This window comes from Bombus pascuorum, chromosome 10, assembly GCF_905332965.1.
Source record: "Bombus pascuorum chromosome 10, iyBomPasc1.1, whole genome shotgun sequence".
In the NCBI taxonomy this organism is placed as follows: Eukaryota; Metazoa; Arthropoda; class Insecta; order Hymenoptera; family Apidae; genus Bombus; species Bombus pascuorum.
The window spans coordinates 6308702-6333059 of record NC_083497.1 but is presented as its reverse complement, the minus strand read 5'-3'; the positions used below and the strand labels follow the sequence as shown (position 1 = coordinate 6333059).

The window sequence follows — 24358 nt, the reverse complement described above, 5'->3', positions numbered from 1 at the left end:
AGAAAAGTCTGTTAATATAATTAAAATGGACACATATGATAGAATTCTTCAACCAAGAAGTTTTCTCGCAAAAATAAAATAAGATCCTTCACCGAAGTTAAAATTTCTTTTCGAACTTGAAGAATTAAAAGTATAGAGAAATGCAAGAAGCGGTATACTTTGAAACAAACTATGAAGAGGTAACGCGAAGTATTTAATGGAAAACTTCGCCTTTCAACAGAGCTAATAAACTCGATCCCATCCCTATAGAAACCCTTTCTTGTCCAGAAACTTTCAACCTCCGTTTCCTTGTTTTATTCATCTCGAATCACGCCTCTCTTGACACATTTGCAGCAAGTAATTTTACAAAAAATCCTGAGATAGAAAATTGCAAGTTTCTGCAATTTAAACAAGAATTTGAAAAGCTTGCTTTTAAATATCATGCATTGTATCACTTACCACTTTTAATTGGGATAAATGCAAGAAGTTCTCCTTTCAATAAACCTGGAAAATTTGCAATTACCAATTATGTTTATGTCCATCATTAAGTACCAATTTTGATTCAGAAGAAAAGTATCTCTTTCTTCATATTAAAAGACACACTGTACCAAAAGATACAACGTCACCTTTACGGAAACAGAGATCAATGAATAACCATACAGCATTGTTAAAATAGTGTAGAACACATTAGAACTAAAATCAAGAAGAATTATATAATAGTTTAGTCAAAGTTAGGAATCGATTAGACTCGTAGAACTAAATCATCACACGAACAGAAGTCGCTTCGAACTCAAACTGAACTTAACTAGAACTCAGTCAGAACTTAGTCAGTTAGTATGTATAGGCTTCTACATATATATATACACTACCGGCACGGGTAAGGAGAACAGAAAGGTACGTGGTCAGATAACCGTGAAATTATTGTTACAAAGATTATACTAATTGGGTAACTGATGTATCCAAGAATTTTTAAAATGAAGAAGATGAGAATCTCATAAATATAAAACATATTTGACTATTGTAAGGGGAATAGGAACATATGTTGTCACACATTATGCATTATACATATGTAATATACATATGTTAATTGAATAACTTGAATGAGTAGAAAATGTGTTATATCTAATTTAATAAATTTTCAAATATAAAAGATGAAATACTTGGAAGAAATGAATTATACACCAGTAAGTGGAATAAGAATATATGTGGTCAAACATACATCAAATTCTTTCGTTCGACTGTTCCATCAATTGTGACAAATCGATATCCAAGTCACTGCAGTCCATTAGTGTATATCATTTTAAAATGATCAGTTTTCGCTTTGTCGATATTTTTAATCGTTCAGGAAGTCTTAGGAAAAGATGTATAGATGTATGAACATATCCGTATATTCAAATAACGACTATGGGTTTCGATACGGATATAGCTACAAAGCAGACAGCTTTTGACCGTCTAAATCATGTTTTTGATGCATAAAGTGCGATGCACGTGAAAAAGAGCTTGTAAATATTCTACTAACAGCTTTTCAAGCTCGTATAATCCTTTGAGGAATCTGATGACCAGACTATACGGTGTAACCGATTCATTAGGATGTTGCGAATGGATGGATACCAAAACAACTATGGATCCAGACAGATACATGAACGTGTGTGTCGTACGTTTGTGTGGTAGATTCGAATGCGCCCCGAATGTGATTCGGTTGCTTTCTGTCAAGATTTACATAAACCATTCTGCTCAGTAATATTATCCCAATGTATATATAGCAGAAAGCTACTTCTATTGCTGATTATTCGTACCGTTAGAATTGATGAGGAACATATCCTGCTTTTGAATTCATGTGTGTTGGAAAGTTAAGTAGAATTATAATAAATACATAAAATAATATCGGGTAAAGTGTTGGATACATGTTTCGTTCAAAGAAAGGAGGATGAGAGATGCTTGAATGGGCGAGTTTGAGATAGGATTCTGTAGTGTTTGATCTGTTGTTGTTGGTGTTTGTTGACATGTGTATAGCATCTCTTGTATTATAATATAATAGTGTTTGATATAATGGAATCTTCTAATGATCAATGAATACTCGAGCCACTCAGAAACCATGCTAATCAGCTCCATATATTGAGGAATACACAATCTTTTCATCCTGTTCACAGTAAATTGATCACCCATGCACTATGCACTATGCTCGTTCCATTAAAAAATCTTTCATCAATTTTTCAAGCACAGAATCGACTTCCCGTCAATTTCTCCATAATTATATTTAGATCGCTTGCATTAAAAAGGAAAGTCTTTAAAAAACGTGCTTTCGAAGGATTCTTCTTTCTTCTTTCGCTTGCAAATTTCTAATAGAAAAATAAAAATTATTCCGCTATCTAGTCTCAGTGATAATACGTCATTAAACAATACCGAATTATTAGTATGCGGATATTTATACAAAATTCATATTTTTGCGAATAAAAAGTGGGATATAGGCAGAAGTGTATTTTACCTACTAAATATTATAACAAGTACTACACTCTGAATACACTATATTTTTTGTTATTATGTCTGTTCTGTGAATTTTCGTACTTTCAAAATTCCTACAGACGCATAAGAATGCATCGTTTATTAATTATTTTCTGCAACCGAAGCGGTTCTTTTCATCTTTTTCATATCTTCTCCAACGAAATAGTTTTTGAAGCATAACCAATAATGTCTCCAGCCCTCGTTCACGAATCACTTTATCCACCATCTTTATCGGTTCTGTCAAACTATATATTGCATCCCATTGGGATTACGAATCGCGGCATTGGCATGGTTTTCTCGAGAACCTCGAGGTTTGAATCGATCCTTAACCTTACGCCCTTCCAGCCACACAACCGTTCGCTTATCGCATAATCATCATTCCGTAGTGCAACGATTACCTTGTCACGAGGATCTGCGAGATCTTACAATGAAAAATAGCTCATGGTTACTCCGAACGAACCTATCAACAAGTACCCTTGTTTTAACGTTTCGTAAAATTAGTAATTCCAACGCGATATTTGCAAATCGCTTATCATAATAGAAAATTGCATAAGGAGAACTTATTAGTTGTTTATTAATTATCTTATTCTGATCAATGAACAAATATTAAACAGGACCACCAGTTTACAATCTTTATGATTAAACATAACGGGTGGATATATTTAATAAGAAGGCGGAAAATGTTAGTTTCGGAAATGGAAGTACGAATTAGCCTCAGATATGGTCTTGATATTACGGGATTAAGTAAAAATCATCATTAATTATCTGACTGGACTTTCTTACGAAATTTAATTGGCACAAAAATAAAGCAAGTTAAACGTAGTCCGCTAATGATTAGGCTGCGGATGTTTATGGATTTATGGTAAATTTAAATATGCAAATATATACAAAGCGTTCATAATAGGTAAAAAATGTACGACAAAATATGCAAAATATCCAAAGTAAAGTACTTTATTCGTTTAATTAACGTTTATTGGGCGCAATAGATCTGTATTTCTTTAATAATGTTCATACAAATATAAATTTGCATAAACATCATTAATCTAATACTGAATTCAACGTCATGTAAAATTCAAATTAACAAATAAAGTAAAATATTAATGAGTTCTTTGCTTAGCTAAGACGTAACTAGTAATCGATTAATATTCATGAGAATGAGCTACTGAAAAGATGAGGTGATCCATTATGTTGCATTTAGGTATTCTGTAAGTGTACCGCTATGCAAGGATATATAAAGCGTGGCGCAGACAGGATGCATAAAATTGGACGGGAAATTACTCAGGATATGCAATTTCAATCCAGGAGGTCATTCATTACTTATTAGGATCAGTTTCTGATGAAAATTCATCGATGATGTCGACATATGCAATTCTAGCCACGAGTCGAATATTAATTTCTGTAAATTATCATTTTTTTTGTCGGTAGCTCAGAAATAATTTTATATTATAATATAAAATTTGGAAACAGTTGATGAGAGATAATTCATGACCGTGTTTCTAATTTAAAATAATATAACCTTTCTCTAAAAATCTTCATTCTTTACTTTTTCTACGTACTCTATTCAGAAAGTTTGACTTCTTTGCTTATTTGATACCATGGACATTGACAGGAATATATTATCTTTTAACGATGTAAACATTATTTTTTAATAATTGGTTAGTAACTCTTTACGGTCGCCTTCATTTTTTTACTTTTTAATGTTGAAAAAATATTTTAAGTAACATTCTGTAAAAATTTCTAAAGAGCTATCAATCTTCCTCTAAAAATTTTTAAGAAGCTATCAATTTTTTCTAAAAGTTTGTATAAAGCTTGTTTCTAAAAATTTCCGGAGACTAGCTACAAATACTTTGTTCAAAATTTCTGAAAGGTCTAGCAACATTTTCCTAGAGTTACCAAAATTTCTACGTCTCTCAAAGAGAATAGATCTTTAATCAATAGCATACGCACGATTATCTGGTTGAGTTATCGATTGTCGACGATTGTTGAGAAACTCTGCAAGAGCTCGTGATCGAAGTGAGGAACTCCGCTGGGGAATTGGTACGGCGATGGAAAGGTAATGAAATAAGGAAGGAATTGTCGCCTCGTATACTCTTGAGTCGATAATTTATTCGAGGAATGAAAGAAGTTAGGGTATTCCACAACTTTGTTCCGTTCACGCTTCATGAGAGTAAAAACGAAAAGTAAGGTACAAGATGAGAGCTTTTGAAAGATGAGATAGAACGAGAACATGGCGAAAAATATTAGCAATCTGCTATTTTATCAACCTCGAAGCTTTACAGGCGGAAAATATAAATTTCGAAACTCGACGGTTTTCCTATTTGTTTCTTTTTTCTTTTTCGTGTGTTTCTGATGTTTCTTTTTTTGTTCTTTTTGTAGTTCGTCCTTAGAGTTTTACCTTTTCTGTCGTTTATATTTCTTTTGTGTTTTAATTGATAATTAATTCAAAGGTCAGAATTTGGTTTCGTTGCAATTAATTACATTACCCATATGCATTAAATCTATGTGCTTAACGTTTCAGAGTCTGGATTAGATTTAGATGCTTAATGTTTCAGAGTCTGGAATAGATTTAGGTATTTAATGGATCTAGGCAATTAAAATGGTTTGTACTTTAATGTAGTCACGAATTCTAATATTTTTGAAACGTAGGTATTTCCAAATTTACATTTATTTAAATATAAAAATTGGTATTTTCTTAAAATATATGTTAATCATACTTATAATGGATATTTTAGCTTTCAAAGTTCTTCAAATTTTTCTCACATTTTCTTAAGATATTCACTGCCATGCAAATTTTATATAGTTTGCCGTGGGAATCGCAATACATTGAAATAAACTACACGATAACATTTAATTTGTCCAAAATATCATTATACTTGCTCGCTTTCTCTCTGACAATACTATCTAAATCGTTGTTGAAAATGTGTCACTTAATGAAATTTATCTTATTTTAATCATTTTAAAAAATTGAGTAATATAGTAGCAGACAATGTTAAATATACTATAAGGAGTTTATGGAGGTTTATGCAAACTCATATTTTTATGAATATAATGAAAAAAATGAAATCTAGGTAGAAAATTGTTAGATAGAGAGATATATTTTAGATAATTTATACGCCTTTACTTTTTACTGCATATTACGCGCATTCTATGCATTTTTGCATCTGCAAATTTCCCATAAATGCATAAAAATCTAATTGTAAATTACAAGTCCAGATATAGGATATAAATTTACAATTTCGAGATTCTCCAGAAAATTTTATAAAATACAATACAATAACTTAATTATCGAATGAACTTGATCTAATTTCACGATGGAACAGCTTGTGCAATTCTATCCATTCGTTGCCGCACCTCTCTTGCCCGTTAAGAATCATGGAAAATTTTTCTCTGGAATTACCTCGACGATTCTTATCCAGCGACCACGAGAATTTCACTCCAGAGGAGAAATATTCGGTTGGAATTTGGCTTGACCGAAAGTTTCGGCCTCATCTGATATAATTTTGCTTTGGTCGAGAGCACGACACCGCAATCAAGAAGAATCTTTCGACGAGAGCTCGAGAACCAGCTCGGAAAAACGTAGTCGAGCTGAGGGATAACAACGAACGTTAAGAGTAGAACCAAAATGGGAAAAGAATAATGGAGCGATGAAGGGATGACAGTCGTAGAGGGTAAACTAAAGGAAGGACGAGAAGGTAGGGCTATAATGGGAGTAGAGGTGAATATTTTAAAGAATGTAGGATTATAATACTAAAGTGATTGCATAGGATTTGAGAAAAATGTTGAAATATTTGAATTTCGAATTAATGATTGTGGTTTTGTGAAATTTATCGGTGAATTTCATAATCAATATAAAGTTACACAAAATGTACATAATATAAAAAATATATAAAATAGCCAGTACTACAGTATAGTACTTTCCGTAACACTTAGTGGATAAAACAATTTTCTATCGAGATTTTGTTTTTTAAGTATATTTTAAAAAATATGGATTTGCATAAAAATCCGCAGTATAGTAATTAGTGAAACTTGAGACTGGTAGAAAATAAAAAGTAATTCTGAAATTAAAAATAATTGTAAAATTCTAGGCTTATGGAAGGATTTTGGATATTCAAGATCTTCAATTTCGGATTTATTGCGCGTGTAAAGTCCTCGATGTAGAAGATACATATTTTACGTATATTAAGATTCGAATTAAATGTGATATTTGGATTTAGGTTGAATATTTCTAGATCGTTTGTCTTTCATTGATTTTGACTTGAAATTCTATGTATGTACGCTATTTCGTGTAAATTAAGATCTCCAAGGTTTGAGTAGAAAAGATCAGGATTTGTGGCGAATTCTTTTTAGTTGGAATTTTTTAAAGTAAATGGAAAATTATGGCTGCTATTGAGGAAAGGAGTGTCGAGGATTTTCCTAGAGTATATCCTCGTTACACATTCGTTTAAATTCATACTGTGAAATATAGGACTAATAGTGGTGTAAATAAATTCTCTTTATTTTGTCAGCTTTTGAATATGAAAAACTGAAATTATTCTTATCTTAATTTTCGGATCTTTAAGTAACACTCATATTTTAATTAAGGCGAAAATTTATTCGACTCAAAAGATTTTAAAAAGTTGAAAGTGGAAACGTTAGAATTTTCAGTACTGAAATTCCCGGAACGGTAAACGTAAATCTGCATCCAGTGGAATTGACGTTGTTCATAAATCATTGGTTTCCGTTTCCTGTCTTTCCGTTCTGGCTCATTATGCTCAGTGTCGTTGCGAAAGATATATGTGCATTGCTAAAATAATTCATGGAAACGAAATTTCGTTTTCGATCATAGAGGATTGTGAAATAGAAATTCGTTATACCAACGAAAAACTAATCATAGATAGAATCTCTGGTAAATACCTGAATTTATTACAAAAAATCATTACATTCATTAAAAATATCATACAACGTTATTTCTTTTCATACGTGTTAAACATAATTTATTTGTCAAATGAGAACGAACTTCTGATTATTCAATACCTAAACTATGAATCAGATAAGAGAGTTTTTAAGTGATAGAAAACCGTTGACGTTAAAATGAAACACCAACCAAAAATCAAGCAGCGATATCTAAAATTGATGGTTACATCAGCTCTACAATAAAAAGAGAAGTATATACTAGCTTTAAATTTTTAAATAGACAATATAAGTTTAGAATTTAAAATTATAGTAAATTATTCTAAATGAAGTAAATGAATAAATTCTTAAAAAAAAAAGAAAAATAAAATATGTATTCTAAAACAGGTTAAATGCAATATTTTAGACAAGGCAGATTTATTCCGCTTAGAAAATAGAAGTGAAATATTGCCACAAAATTGATGAAAATTTATTATACATGTACCTTATCATAGAAAGAAAGTTCTCTTCATTTTAATCTCTATTACGATACAATTTACCCCATCAATCAAACGTTTTTATTATGAAAGAGTATGTCACACATAAATTATCTGAATCTTGATGAAATAATCCCCACGGTGCATAAAATTGAGTTAATACGTATTCTCTATTTGAAAAGGGTTTCACATAATTATCCCCATTACGTTTGAGTTCGGTGTTCTTTATGAAAAAATTACGTCTAATTAACGAGATTGCACTTCCCTTTCGAATTTTACGAAACCTTTGAAATCGTACCTTGTACTTCGTACGAATTCAATCAAAGGTGAACAAGGGTCACTTGTTCTAAAAGAAGCTCGTTAAATGATAAAAATCGGTGGCTGTCGTGAAATTGTTGAGAAATTATTAACTATTCTTGACTTGTTGATATTTCTCGAGCGTTGATAAATCAACCGTAAACACAGCAAACGATCACAGGAAAATAATTATATCGGATCGTATGGCTCAGTTACGACTAACGATATTAATACGCGTAATTAACTTTACTTGATAAACACTAATAAATCGTGAATTTCGTGATCCTGTACAAAATTATCTATTACAAATTACCTTTGAAAAAGAGTTTTAATTTGCATTTTTGTTTCGTATGTTTTACGTGAATCGTAGATGTGAAATGTTGCAAATTATTAAAAGAAGGCTGAATCAGGGAAACCGATGCTTCTAACTTTTTTCTCGTCTTCGTTCTTTCTATTCGAGCTTCTGAACACCAGAAGAGTGGTATCGAACGTTTCTGAATAAGATAGTTAATAAGATTCTTCTTCGCGTAAATTAAATTACACAAGCAAGTCTGATGTCTAGATTTTCGATATTGAAAGAAGTTAATGCTTGATCATAGACGACAGGATTATATGAATAAATTCTTGTTGATTTTCGCCATGTGTATTTTCTCGCAACGTTATCTCTCAGAATGCTTAATGCAAAGAACGTCAGATTCAGGATACATTTAGGTGAGTATACACGTCTAGGGTTTATGTACCAAGTCTATCGCAGGATAGAAGATTATTTAGATAGGTTAATTAATATTTACTAAATATCTGAGATATGCCTTCCTATTGCAATTATAATTATAATAATATAAACGTAATTAAAACATAAGTTCTCTACGTCTACGAAAATTGAAGAAACAGTTTAATTTAGCGACGAAATTCTTTTAATAATTTTGAACGAAATTTTCACATAATTAAAATTTCAGTGTTTATGCCCCAAGATTGATTAAAATTTATATATGCTTCCTGCATTAATTGATACTAACTCGCCTTGATATAAATTAGCTTCATTTGCGCTACAATTAAAGATTTTAATGAATTCAAGAATGACAAATTCTCTTATATATATAATATTTTAATTTTCCAATTTTCCAGTAGAAGAGACGGGAAGGTTGTAAATTGTATCATTAATATGTAGAAATTCTATTACCAAACCTGCTACAGTTTTGCGAGAAAATTAGTTAATACCAGTAAATTTTAATAGATGACTTATAAAATTTCGCTAATAATATTAGTTGAATTGTGTAGCAGGACCTAGACAGCAATAAAGAGGAATCCTTATGAAATGCAGCGACGTATAGCACATAAAATTCTAACTCGAACGGGGTACGTTTTTATTTTTCTTCTTTTTGATTTCGCCTAGTCTTCCAGTTAAGCCGCTTTAATTAGTTAAATTTCTACCGTGTGACATGTGCAGATTCCACAGTCGTACCAGATTTAAACAGAGTGTGTAGTTACACGTACTTGAGTTTGCACTACATTCTGCTCGATTTCTCAAATTGATAGACTATATATCTATTTTATGGCGTGTAAAATCAGGCAGTCGATCGTTTATTTCCATTCCTTCCCCTTTCCCAAGAAAAGTAACGATTGCTTCGAAAGCAATATAGTTAGTAGCAGTTAAAAATAGCTTTGGAAGAGGATTCAAGTGGAATTATATTTTACTTTGTACTCTTACATTACATATATAAGTTAGAAACGGAAATATTTCACACGTACGCTTTCAAAAGCTCGCAGCGTTCAAAGATAAAAGATAATATAGTAGTTGTAAAAGAAATAGATTTTCTTTCTATAATCTCTATCTTTTCTTTTCCTTTGATGCTTTTACTATAAATTTAAAAGTTTTTTAGTAAGTATCATTAAGCTGTTTGCTAAAGAAGATATCCTCTGAATAGAGTGATAGCATTAATGCTTTCTTCATTTCCCAAAGTATTTTCCGCTGTTAAAATGGCTTGGCTTCGGTTTAAAAACATTTCAATTCTCACAATGTCACTGTCTGACTGCATTAAATCGGCCATATTCCTTTAAACTTTATTTTCGAAATGTTTTCTAGAAGATTACTCTATACACATATAAGAACATTATTGATTTAATAAAAAAAATCGATTATTTAGAAATGTTTAGAAACATTCTATAATCTAGTTTTTACACTTCTAAAACTTTCTTAAAAATGTATGTGATAGACACAGATTCTTTCTATTTCTTTTTATTATTGCACGATCGAATATAATTAAATATAATATTATTGATTTTTTTCTTTTAATAAGGATTGAAAGTTCAATTTTTTATAAATAAATTGCAGATGTTTATACACTTTTGTGATATATAGATGTACAAAAACATTTATAAATGTACGTGAACGCAAAAATATACAGAATATCAGAAGCGAGGTACGCGTTATGATATCCTGAGGATGAAAAATAGAACACTTAGGTTCTATTTTTTAAATTTTATAATTAATTCTGTACGAAATTAATACAATTTTCATAGTATTCAGTTGTGATTCTGATTAATATTAAATAACAAAATAATTTCGATGCTGATGTGACGTATTAGTGCAATTATTTCTGTTTCAGCTACTGGTTAATATGACATGTGCAACTGAATTATTCATGGTCGATCAATAGTCGCTACTCATTGATGTCTGGTTAAGTTTAAGCAAAGTGTGAATGACGTTTGACATACTGTCAACAGCATGAATACGTTCGAAAGTTCAACACGAAATTTCTCAGTTTCCATATTTGTACTTCGTTCCTTTCGCGAAATTTGCTCACCGTTTTACTCGTCAATGAAACGACTCTTTCAAATAGGAAACGTTTCAAGATATTTTCTCTCTTTTCAAGCCGTAATCTGGGCTACGTCTTTACCTTCTGCTTTTTCTGTTGAAAGGAATGTTTAACTTGATATTTTATCTCTGCATATTTATTTCCAAGATGAGCACCAGTTCTGCGTAGTAGATTTAACATTCGTTATTTTTCAGACACAAACAAAGAAGGGAATTACAAGCAGTTTTTTATTAAATCGTAATTACGCATTTCAATCGAGTTGTTTTTATTGCACGTTGTATTGTATTCGTATTGTAATTTTTCCATGGTATCCATAAAATAGCATGACTGGTTCTCTGATAATTCCATTGTCTCATCGTCGGTCAAATTATGTTGGAAGCTCGTGATATCAAGATCAGTATGCGGATAGCCGCGTGCAAAGCTCATGCTGCATTACCAGACCTATGTCACGCGTGTTCGGTGCATAGGGTCGATGCATCAACTCGACATCGTCGATCTAAGTGCTAAAGCTTGTATCTTGCCGGCATCATTTTTTATTTTTTCAGTGATTGATACACCGGAATAAAATAACTCAAGTTCTAGCGCACGACTCTATCTAGCGCACTATATTTCTCTGTCAGGAAGTTACCTCCTAGCTATGAATAGTCACTTCTTGTTTGCAAGCAGAAGAAAAATCAGAATTGAAAAACGGAAAATTGAACGTCGATATCGAAATTCAGAAATTTCAATGTGGTTGAGTGTTTTATGAATGAAATATTAGAAGATAATGGCATATTGAATTATAAGATGAATAATAAGATCTTTTGTATCATTTGTTAGGTCGTCCGAAAAGTTTCTTTCGTTTTATAAGGAAATGATGGATGCACGACATTTTTCGTTTTATATTATTTTATCGAATTACGTATGATCCATTTTGTTCTATCAAAATAAAGATCACAACGTTCGACAGATTAGGTTTCATGTTTGTGTAAAGAAGCATCGTTGTAAAAGACGAATGTGTAAAAGAAAGACACTTTTCGGATAACCTAATAGTTGACAAAGACGATTAAAGTATCAGAATAGGGAATTAAAAACTTAAATGATCGAGTACTTGAAAATAAAAGACAACAGGGCTAAATTATTCCGGAATTAAGTCGAAAAAAAACAAATAAGTTGGATTTTTGTTATCACCTTTATTGTAGTGTTTTATAATTCTGAAAAATGAAAACTGAAAAGCAAAAATTTAAGTGAAATGTTAAATGATAATGGAATTATCATTTTCAAAGGAATAATATTAATAAAACTGGGAAAGAAATAAAAAGTATTTTAAATTATTTTCTAAATAATATTTGCGTAATTTTTACATGGCTTTCAAATATTTGAGATACTGAAATTTCATGTGAATAAATCGTTTGCTTCTTACTCGTTCAATATCTTGTGTAACAGAACGGACTTTCCACTGGATATTCTTGTACAAAGGAACAGAAATATACTTGAAAATGCAAATATGAATACCGCAAGGGAGAAATTTATATCGTAGAAAGATGCAGCTCATGGATTATATATTTGAGAATCGTATATCGTTGTGGTTTTCTATTTTTGAAAGATGTGATGGAAAAATGAAATACACGAAAGAGAAATTGTATTCGAAGCTTGAATTAACAGTTACAAACGTGACGTTATTTTTCATCTTGATGTATTACACAGAAAAAGAGTGTAGGATTGAATTGCTCGACGTTTCGTCAAAAATATCCTATATTTTTTTCATACATATGAGATCAAACGCATGAAACGTTGAAATTTCCAATTCCCCTGCTTAAAGCTCATATACAATTCTATTTGCACCATAATTCCATTTTAATTCAGTATAATGGTCGTTTCACTGGCTATTTCATTCCTTTTTGAACATGTCTTTAAATTGTGTTTAGCTATTTTTTACATTGTTTTATTATTAGATGTTTATTTCTACGAGTAACTGTGCAAAAATGAGTAAAGAACCCTAACGTGGGAAGAATTTTACCGATTTTTACCGAAATTACAGTTAGTCCCATAATTAGCCGTAAAACACTGATTAATTTAAAATTAAAGATTCCTTTCAGAATCCATCGTTTCATTAACTATATTTTCCGCGACTATCCTGCATATTCAGCTTTTAACGCGGTCATATATGCACTCGAGATTTATTAAATCGATGTAATATCGTGCAATATTTTATTACATCGACAATAAAGATATACACGTAGAGAACTTTTAAACAATTTCAACTAATCTCGATTAAATTAATTATTTTTTACATCTTTTTCAATCGCTTACCACAAAATAAAGTTAGTTTCTTCCTCTTTTGGTTGACTGCTCTCTTTGCCGTATGATAATTAAAGTTTTGAAAATTAAAAGTATAGAACAATACAGTTTTTGTATTTTAAAAACTATATAATTATTTGAGCACAAAATGGAAATATATGAAGTACTTTTACACAACTTCAAGTGAATGGCAGAATTATATTAATTACATCAGAAAATTTTTTTACACAGTTATCACGAAGTGAAGTTAAATTTTTCTTATTTTGTTAATTGCTTTCTGTTGTATGCTTTAGAAATTAAAATTTTATTTGAATTTGTTTGAATTGAATCGTAGTTCTTAATTTGTATAATAATAATATTATAATTCTCATAATTCCACAGATACATTCATTTCTGGCTTTCAACATATCTATCGTAAAGAGCTGTTTTAATATGTCTCTTAGCAGCTCTACATATATCATTTACAAAAAGGGAAAATGTGACGCGAGAAAATGTAACGAAATAATTAAACTACCATAACCCATTTTAACGACAACTTTTTCGTTGTCTCTGTTTCCACGTGGCTACGCGCGAAATATTTTATAAGGTTACAGCATTTATGAACAGTAGATATTCTCTTAACTGGGAGAAAATATGGTCAAACGTCTTTTTTTAATAATTTTTTAATGTAAAACTAATTTTCTGAAAAGTTCGCGCGGCACATTATTAAATGAGTCCCTGTAGACTCGTACAGACCTATTATGGAACCATCAGTCCTTAACGTTTATCTATAAATATATTCCCTTGGAAAATACAGAGGAGAAATGGATAGAATTCAAGTAGAATAAGTCGACCGCCAATCGGCCAGACGGTGAGTAGAATAGATCGTATAGGCCATGGTGCAGATTAAGGGTAATATTCCTGTACGTGAGCAGACAGCCAGTGAAGTGAAATACGTGTGCAGGTGATCGAACTATAGCCAACATTCTTTGGTGATATTGAAATTCTTTTTGCGATGATATTCTGCTTGGTTGGAGATGCGTTTACGATAATTGATTATGTATTTCTCAATTTAAATAAAACACTGACTGTGAATATTTTGGTTCGATCGAAGTATGGAATATTTTTCATTAAATTTCTTTCCTTCTTATTTGAATTCGTCATTATCAATTATTTCTTGGTAACTTTTATCGTCACATACAATTGTTTCTTAAAAATTAATTTAACGTAATTAGTTTATTTAATGACGTATATCTATTTGTCAAGATTCTTTGAAACTGAATGTACTCAATTTCTGATACTTCTCTCTAGACATTTTTAAAGAAGAAGTTCTAAATTCCAAAATTCTACAAATTCTCAATTTTTTTTCCTGAATTGTGGTAAGGAAGTAAAAATTCAGACTTCTTTAAAGAATGAGTTAATTATATTAAACAATAATTAAGGGTTGAAGATTTTTCTTCATCATTTATAACTGAAGAATTTCTTACACGCCCACTTGCTTCATAAATTCTTTTATAAAAGTTTTCTTGTGAACAATTGGTCGTCTTTATAATTTTGTATCTCCAAAATAAATATTATTCTCAATAATCTTAAACTCCTTTGATACCGATTGGGCTATATCACTACAATATATTTGAAATATCTTAACGATAACGCTAGCGAATAAAAATTATTTCCTTTTCACAAATGTAAAAATTTATTCATAAACAACGAGACAAGAATTTTATTCGAAACAAATTATATCGCATTAACGCATTCCTTTATAATTTCCAAGAAAGATGAACGAATAGATGTCTACCTGCCATCAAAGTGATGCTTGATCGAGAAGTTGCACTTATCTTGAAATATTTCCGAGAGATATCCACTTCCTTTGTGACTGGGAAAGAAGGTCGGAATCTAGGCCAGGCATAAGTCGTTCATACTAATACGATTTCGTAGGAATACACGTAGAAACTGATTAATTTAATAACTAGGTCAGATCACCACAATTTGGAAACTCATTAGTGACACGTGAAACACATGGCTGAAAAGCATCGCCGACGCATAACGATAGCGTTTCCTCTTAATTAGGTTCTATTGTGGAGATATTGGAATTGTTTATGAATGCAACCGCATTCCAAAGTGTTGCAATTATGGGAGATTGCTTTGTATCACGCTTTATATTTAGAATACATCCAGACCCAAGATATCGGATTTTAGACAAGATAAGCAGGGATATATTGCTTCTTAATGCTTTTTCACTATTTCTACTCTAAGTTTAACTCTTTTATAACAAAAATTTTAATATGTTTTGTCATGACACTTTTTCGACATTATTCACTTGGTCTACTATAGTAATAAAATAAAGTGAAGAATATAAATGAACAGATATCAATGTTGTATAAAATAATATTTCACAAACTTCTACACTTCTGTAACAAGAGTCTCGATATTCCTTGATAATACAGTTGTTTAAAATTATTCATAGTTTCTACCATAATAATAGAATAAAATTGCGAATAGAGGAAAGATATGTAATATGTAGAAGATACGATAATGCAAAAAATAATCTTTTCTTAATTTTTACCTCAAATTGCACGCATTTTTATTAAATAATTAATCGTTTATTGATTTAACGTAATTAAATTTCATTGCGCGAGTAACGTGTTAAGTGTGATTATAATCTCGATATGCGTTCATCCGTCAAGTGTTACTTTCATCGTCATTGGCGTGCGGCTTTTATACGAATAAACGTGTTGACACCTAATTTATTAATAATTTAATAAACTCTCTGCAGAAATCAAGTGTCGTGTTAGTTGTACATGTCGTAAACAACATTGCAAAACTTTAATTGTACATAAATTTCTTTATTAAAAATTATGATAACTCGAATTAGATCGTTTTATTAGAAAAATGCATAATAACAAAGTAAAATGAAACTATAGTAATCGTTACAAGGAAAAAGATAATGCTGAATTAATGATTTCGAAACGAATAAAAATACATACTTTTTTTAGAATTTCAAATAGATCTAATATCTTTCGTGATACGGTGGAGATATCATTTCTTTAATTGCGTTATATTTGTATTGCTGACCACGGTGTTGTAATATCTGGGACTCCAGCTACTCATTAGCGTTCATAAATTTTATTAAATATGCATTTCGTTTTATCGTGAATAGAGAAAAGGAAAACTAAGCTACCAAAATGGGATAATTTAAAAATCCCTTATCTGACTGTAAATTTTTGGCTGATAATTTCTGCTGACATCACAAAGTGTAATTACGATTTAACAGATAATAGTTTACACGGCAAATTATTATTTAAATAAAATTAGTATTGAAACTTCTTCAAAGAATAAAACTAATACATAAAAAAACTACTTGTGGTAAAAGATAAAGAATTGTAATTTAGAATAAATTTTATTATTTTTTATTTCACCAATGCATTCGAGAAGAATGTTATTTTACTTTGCAATATTATTGGGTGAAATAAAATGTAAATCCAACAATTCATGGGATATACTATAAATCGAATTTGATCAATTAATATAGGAAACCATATTTCCTATTAAATATAATATGTGCATAGCTCAATTATGATACATCGTTCTACATTGTCGTTACAGGTAAGTTTTACACACATCGTTTTTAAATTTCATAAATATTACTAGTGCCCACTATATCAGATTCTGTAACTATTTACAAGTATTTTAACAGCAGCCAATGAAGTCAAACAAACTTGTAAAAAATTTACTATGTTGTGTATGTATAATGTTGTTCCTCGTACAAACATGAACATCAATATTTGTTTCGGCAATAATACTTGTTCAAACGAAACGAAGATTCTCTGTTTACAGAACTTTTCTCCCCTAACTCCACAACGATATATATCTACCCTACGTTATTGCAAAGCAAACAGGGAAGATGTCCTTCGAATGAATTACAGATAAACTGGAATCTTCAACTAATCTTGCGATTGATTTTGTTTGCTGAATGTAACCAAGTCCCATTGTCCTCAGCTAGGTCTATTGTTTGCTATGATACTTTTCACGTTTATTGGAGCAACAAGCGTATCGTCCAATTAAAGGCTCGTTTCTCGTATAGTGTACTAGAATTTCTATAAAGTCGCTCTCAAAGTATCGACAACAATCGATAACTTGCATCCAACTTGTGCGATTAATTCTTCCCTGTTGATATTTCTTTGGATAATAGAAGTCTTCTCGCGCGACTGAAAATAACGATTCACGCATCGTCATATGAATAACAATCTTTAATTATTGTTGAACGCGAAGAATGATTATCGAGAAATTAATGAAAATGTCGTAATATGAACTAGATTTGCTTTCAAGAGAGATGTTGTAGCACTCTGGGGAAGTTACGGTTCTCAGTCATCATCAAATTGGTTTTCGTAATCGACTATTAATTAATTTATCGAATCAGCAACTTAATATCTATGCTTATAGGCAAGTCACGAGAGCGTGAATAGTTACACAACAACGAATGCGTTCGATGGTTCACGTTTCCGAGTACATTATTGCGATGATCTATCTTCGTGTACTAATTAGCACACTTCGATATACATGAAATCAATCATGTTCAATAAACCAATGGTTCTTTAATATAAGTATAGTATAGATATAATATAATAAGTATAGTATAGTACATTTTCTAATTATTTTCTTCGAAATCAATTGATAAATATTTTCAAAGAATTTTAGAAATCTTTTAAGGCAATAATTCTATTAATTATCAATTTTAAAATCTTCCACCGTTATTAGTATTTTTGCTAATCAATTAAACCGGAAAGAGAAAATATATCTCTTAATATCTTTTTATGATTTGAATCATTCGACGAACTAAATAGTTAGTTCTCTTGATAAATTCCAACTAAAATTTATGGTCGAAAGCAATTTGATATAACTGATGTTTTGCCACAATGGATGGTACCACAATGGAATGGTAGTGACGGGCTATCAGAAAAAAGCTATCTGACTGTTAGGCTGCCAGAGAAATTTTAAACTTTTCCGGACAAAGACACTTTGTAACGGTCACGTCGATTAATTTCACTAGCAACTGCATTTGACGGCTGAATGTTACTATATTAAAAGACGCTCAATTCTTAGTTATTCATTTCTGTACATTCCAATTCAAAATAACCCGCATATGTACAAGCCTATAAATCAATATATGTAATTCTTTTACCATTTGAAAGTAAAGACATTCGAGATAAAGATTTGATACTTTGACTGCAACGTGAATTTTATATAGTTTGTTGTTACATGTTACGTATTACTTACTTAATGTTAAGTTAGATACTTACATGTTAATATGTGTACTACACTATACACAGTGTGTACCGCGTACCTTTCGAGACAATTTTTAAGGTATCTCCGATAATCTGACAAAACATTATTTTCAATAAATGTTGTTAAGGTTATTCGATGTATGTGGAATTAAAGAAACGCGTGGGTAAATTGTAAGGTATTGTATATATATATATTGTGAATATTAAAGTACAAAGTGTGGAATACAATGTAAGCTGGTCCAGATCCGCACGCTAGCAATGTTACCCTGAGATTAAAAGAACCCTGAAACCAACGTCGCACGTGTACCACTTATGGTCTGTCATCGACGCATTCTTTTGTCTATGCGCTATCGATGACCTCAGCACTTGAGAAAACCGAAAACCAGATGTAGAGTTTTCTTAGAAGTGGCGATCACTTCAACAAATATTAATCAGCTTTCAATCGGCTACAAATTGCGATATAAGAAATTTCTCAAAAATTGTTTTCTGGATAAAAAGTTAGTTATCTGGACTTTTCCAAATGACACTACATATTTTTAACTTTACTCTATTGTAACTGACGCTAAAATAAGTTGAACGACCTACTATTCTATGACCTTGATATGGTCTTGAATCTTCAAATGTAAGTTTAATAAAAAACAACGCTATCGTTAAAAATTATTTTATTTTAATCAAATAATACATTTGACATTAATACATTCGAAATGTTAACCATACCGATATAATCACCGATTATTACAATATCGGACAACGCGTTGAAGGAAGATACAAAATATAAATGAGCCAAGTTTTTTAAAGTTTTCGAAAGAAGAATAAAGACTGTCACGATAGTAAGGAAAAATTAAAATTGCGATTTCGTCCTTCAGACAGATGATTTATAGACTCCCTCTGGAATGGAAGGAATGAAAAGTTTAATAGGCATGGCTGATAAAGGGGAAGTTCGTGGAAAGATTGTTTCATGTTCCGGATAACGTTGATAGTCGAAGTAAGTCCGTTGAATAATTCTTTCACGCAAGAATATACCTTCGAATCTTCTGGTTTGTCTCGCGTGTTCTTTCGAAATTTTTTCATGCATAAAAATACTTCCTTCAACGAGTAATTTTTTCTTTTGTTCTTGCTACTACCGTGATACCCCAACAATGCTCAAAGAAAATATGCAACCAATTTATAACGACTGAGAATTTTACATTCGTCTAACTTTTCGCAGAAAAAGGGACGTTAGAGAAGAAAGAACATTTTATCAAATTCTAAGAATTTTTAATACATTATTTATGATTTTAATATATAATAGTGTATGGAACAAAGTTTCTTCAGTAACCTTTTAGTTTGCAAATTCCCATATAATAAAGTATTTGAGAAGAAATATTGGAATATTTGAAATATTTGACAAATTATGTACATTATCTAAATTATTAGATTGAAACATAATTTTTAATTGAGGCATTGAGACCAAGAATGGATTAAACTACATTTTTCTGGGTGTGCAATTTATTTCGATAAGTTGTGTTCATACAAAAGTGAAAAAACTCATTTTTTCCAAATCAAACCTAGATAACATACAGAAAGTACATATTGAACTAAATATTTCATATAGCATTTGCATTTTAAATAGCGAATTATTCACTTTTTAAATGTTTGAGTTGATCTTTCGTTGTTCTCACTACCTCATATAATACCAAAAATTCACAGAAGCATATATTTCATGGGAAATTGTAAAATATCACAGAAACAGTCAAGTTTATATTAAAAGTGTGCAAATAAAATTTATACGAGGGCTGATTCATTTACGAGAGGAAGTCTCCTAATTATTCCTGAATTTATCACGGTCCAAGAAGTTTCCGCATATTTTCACCCACTTAATCCAGCCACAAGTATTTTCGATGGCCCACCAACAAATCAGGAAAAGCATTTCCCATCAAGAGGGAGCAAAAGTTCGTGATTCGAGGAGAAACAAGAGAGAACAACAGGGAAAATAGACGTGAATCTACATCTGCGCTAAATTATTAAATACCGTGTATGTATTTTATGCGCAAGCGGACAGGTTCACGATAGTATTCGTATACTTGTAGACACTTTTATGAATATATTATTCGTGTCAGGTAAAATACGAGTACTAATTAAAACAATCAATTATCCATTGTATTGATAGCATACAATTTTCTACTAAATATATGCTTGAAATAAATATCTTATTAATAATTAATTTAGGTATTATAGGTAATTTCGCTATAGATTTTCAGATTTGTATCATATTTTTTCAATAACGTGCTCAGATTGATTTTTTAATTTTCTAGTAAATATGTGTCTGCATTAAATATCCTGTAACTTTTATATCAATTTTCAAATTGGTTTCAAATTTTACCAATGGAATAATGATAATCGCGTCTCATTGTACCAATGATGAAATTTTAATATGTTTTATATAATACACACAATATAGACATACAATTTTCTATGGTAGGTGTTCAAATACTTTCTTCAACTAGTATATATGTTTGAAAGAATAAGTCGGATTTAGAGATTATAGGATTCTTGTATTGTTAATATAGGTAATGGGCGACTAATGTTTACTGGATCCTTAAATCATTTTATTCGTGAGTTACAACGACCAGTAATGGTACTCTGCTTGGATAATATTCGAATCGTTGCCTTGTAACCTGCATGCTCCAACGATGTGTTATTACTTGCTGTACACAAAGCTCCCTTCATAAATAACAGGAAGCTTCCCTTGTATCACGTTCATCTTTGTTGAGATCTAGCTTCACGGGATAAATCCTGGCTATGCGTTGCTGTATAGTTGATTCATACATGGGTCGTGTAGAAGCCACAACGACAAATCCGCAAATTGAAAAGTATAACAAAATAATGACGTTATAAATACCGTTTTTTAAATTTACCTTAGAATTCATCATAGTTCGTATCGTCTTCTTGTGATGAATGAACTTGTGCAAGTAAACCATTTGCTTTTTGTGAATTATATATTAATCCTTTTATTTTGGATTATAAAATGGTACTGTGGTATAAAATGATGTTGCAATAACTATGTTACAAAGTTTAAAAAAAAGTTATTTTATATGTATTTTGGATATAATTACCTACTTATTGGTTAATATGTACGTCCCATATGATATGACAACTATTAATTTTAACAATGTATAGATTTCGTTAATCATATATTTATGAAATGAAATTAAGAAATTAATAACAATCTGAATTGATTAGTTCGGTTCTTGAGAGGTTCGTATCGCATCCGTGGATATCAAGTAATCAAATTTCAAAAAATTACAAGTCGCATGATAAGCACCCAATTGTGCCGAAAAATCTCTCAAGAAATCGGAGGGGAAGCCTGAGTGAAAGAATAAGTTAGGAAGTTTCTATTTCCGTGCAAACGTTTTCTTGTCGATGGACCGCAATAAAAACGTCGATGAGGCAAGATATTCCCCCGGGTTTCGCGGCGTCGACGAGTTTCTTTCGAGCCATGCTGTTTCCCCATTGGATCGGCACACAGGGAAGTAAAGCGAATTTGTTGTTTACGATGCCGTGCACACAACCGCGAGACATGTTCGCCACGGGTGGTTATTCGTGGCTTGGAAAGCAGGTACGATAGAATCCGAGAAAGTTATAGGATAGATGTCAACCGCAAAAGTGATGATATATGTACAACATGTATGTACAAGGTGCATTAATACGACCATGGAACATCTATATATTACGTCCTACTAGGTATGCTTTACATCGAATCTCGATTTAGAATGTCTATCGATCAGGTTCTTTGTCCTGGTCGATTGTTTCCTTTACTCTTTGGAAATTTCCTCTTATATCAAATGAATTTTCTGAAATTTTTGTGACTTGGGATATTGTGAAATCTGATTGCTGCATTTTTTGAATAATGAAGAGTTTTTATTCTTATGCTATCATGGCTGAGAGCTTATCCTGTCTTATAAATTAAAAAGTTAGTAAACTTAAATACTTTATTGCTATTCAATATTAAACGAAGAATAGAAAAATTATTGTTTGCTTAGTTGGTAAAAATAATGACTTAACAATTACATTATCACAGCAATGATTACCTTCTCTGAGAATTTAATAATATTATCCGTGAAATATTTGGTTACCACGCTGAATCCGTAAAAATTAGCAGTGAAAGAGTTAAACAAGATTGGTATAAGGTGAAATTTCACCTATAATAGCCTTTAAAGTTTAAACAAAAAGATAAATCGAATGTAGAAGTTGTAACAAAGGAAAGTGAAAGGCAATGATAACAATTATTTAAATGTAATTTCTAGACGAATTGCGACAGAATAAATTGCTGTTGGAAATTAACAAATCACCGGAAAGTTTCGCGGAAAGCAAGGATCATGATTTTCTACGTTTCTCTAGTTTCAACTGTTGTTGAAATAAGTGAACGATGGGATTAGAATCATGCAATACAGAAATCAATTTATTACTCTCCAGTAAATTCCGAGTTTCGTAAAACCCTTTCTATTCCTCTTAACGTTGCGAGATTTGTAGGAGAATAAGTCGAACGAGGTAAAAGGCTGGGAAAAACCTGCCCATTAAAGATTCAGAAACGCAGTGGTACTTCTGTTTAATTTAGCCATCGATTGCATTCGTCGATTTCGTTGAAAGCATGTACATCAACATCGTAAGAGCTATAGAGAAAGCTCGTTGTCAATGTCTCTGTGAAGTTTCGACAAAACCTCATGATGCTCTTTCATTCCAATTTCGAATCAGCAAGTTGTTACCACTCCAACGCAATTGAATCGAAACGATATCTTGCATTCACCTGACGCAAATATCTTCGTTATGTTCTATGAATAACTTCTAACTCTATATTTTTATTTGATGCCTGACATTGTTCTCTACTCGATTAAAAAAAATATTGGAAGGTTCCCTCGTGAAAAATGGTAAAAATTGAAAAATTGGAAGTTGTAAAAAAGTATTTTTATGATGGATTCGAAAGAATTTGAAAAAGATAAAACAATTCATAAGGATAGTGCCTAATAATTATAATGGTTGCTTTGGATAAGCATAAATTGCATTATTCTAAACAAAAACGAATCGAGATTCAACGATACAATTGACTAAGACAGTGCTTTTTATAAAAAATAATAGGATACTTTTAAAGTGTTGCTGTTTTCAAAGGTCTTCTTCTTTTGAAATGTAACGCTAATCACACTTTTTCTGATTGAGCTGATTTCATGTACACTATCACTCACGAATGTGTAGACATTTTGATCTATAGTTAATTTGTAGTTAATAATACATAAATATTACCAAGATATATAAACTAATGCTAGTAGTATTTCGAAATGAAATATGTGATTTGTTAACATATTAAAAAATACTGCTGAAATTAATCATGATAATACCTATCAGTTTGGAAAAGCCATCAAAGCTAGTGCAAATGCACATTATTTGACATGTACAAATATCGTATATTAATGTTTTAAAATAAATTTTATAATATCATAAGGACCAAAATTGTCATCAATCTTGTTAGTAAATTAGCAATTTTTAAATTAAATTAGGGTCCAGATATGCAGCTTCGTTTACGACAAACGTTTTATAAATACATTTGACTAACTAATTATTTTCTACTAATTTCAATTAAATATCGAGCTACAGGAAGTGCCTGTTAAACGACACGAATGTTTAAATAGTAGTTTGATCAACCAGATTTGGTGTCTGTAATCAACAACCTCCAATAATTGAATCACAATTCGAAGTAACGTTTGGGCAAACCACAATATCGCGATCAATCGATTTGATTCTCAACGAACTGTCACAAGAGCAACTTCATTCTGGCGTTACAACGCCAAAAACTATGTTTGTACCTGTTTCTCATTAAATT

The 24358-nt window shown here is 31.1% G+C and overlaps 1 protein-coding gene across 2 annotated transcripts in view; it reads right to left on the bottom strand.

The window, feature by feature from the left end:
* Positions 1 to 24358, bottom strand: part of LOC132911303 (uncharacterized protein MAL13P1.304-like) — a 308863-nt gene that overhangs the window by 242521 nt on the left and 41984 nt on the right. Inside the window, exon 2 of one of the 2 annotated variants that reach the window (XM_060967865.1) lies at positions 439 to 483. The exons of the other annotated variant lie outside the window; for it this stretch is intronic. The gene's annotated coding sequence lies outside the window, so the exon portion shown is untranslated. The remainder of the gene's footprint in view (positions 1 to 438; positions 484 to 24358) is intronic. 2 annotated transcript variants of the gene reach the window in all.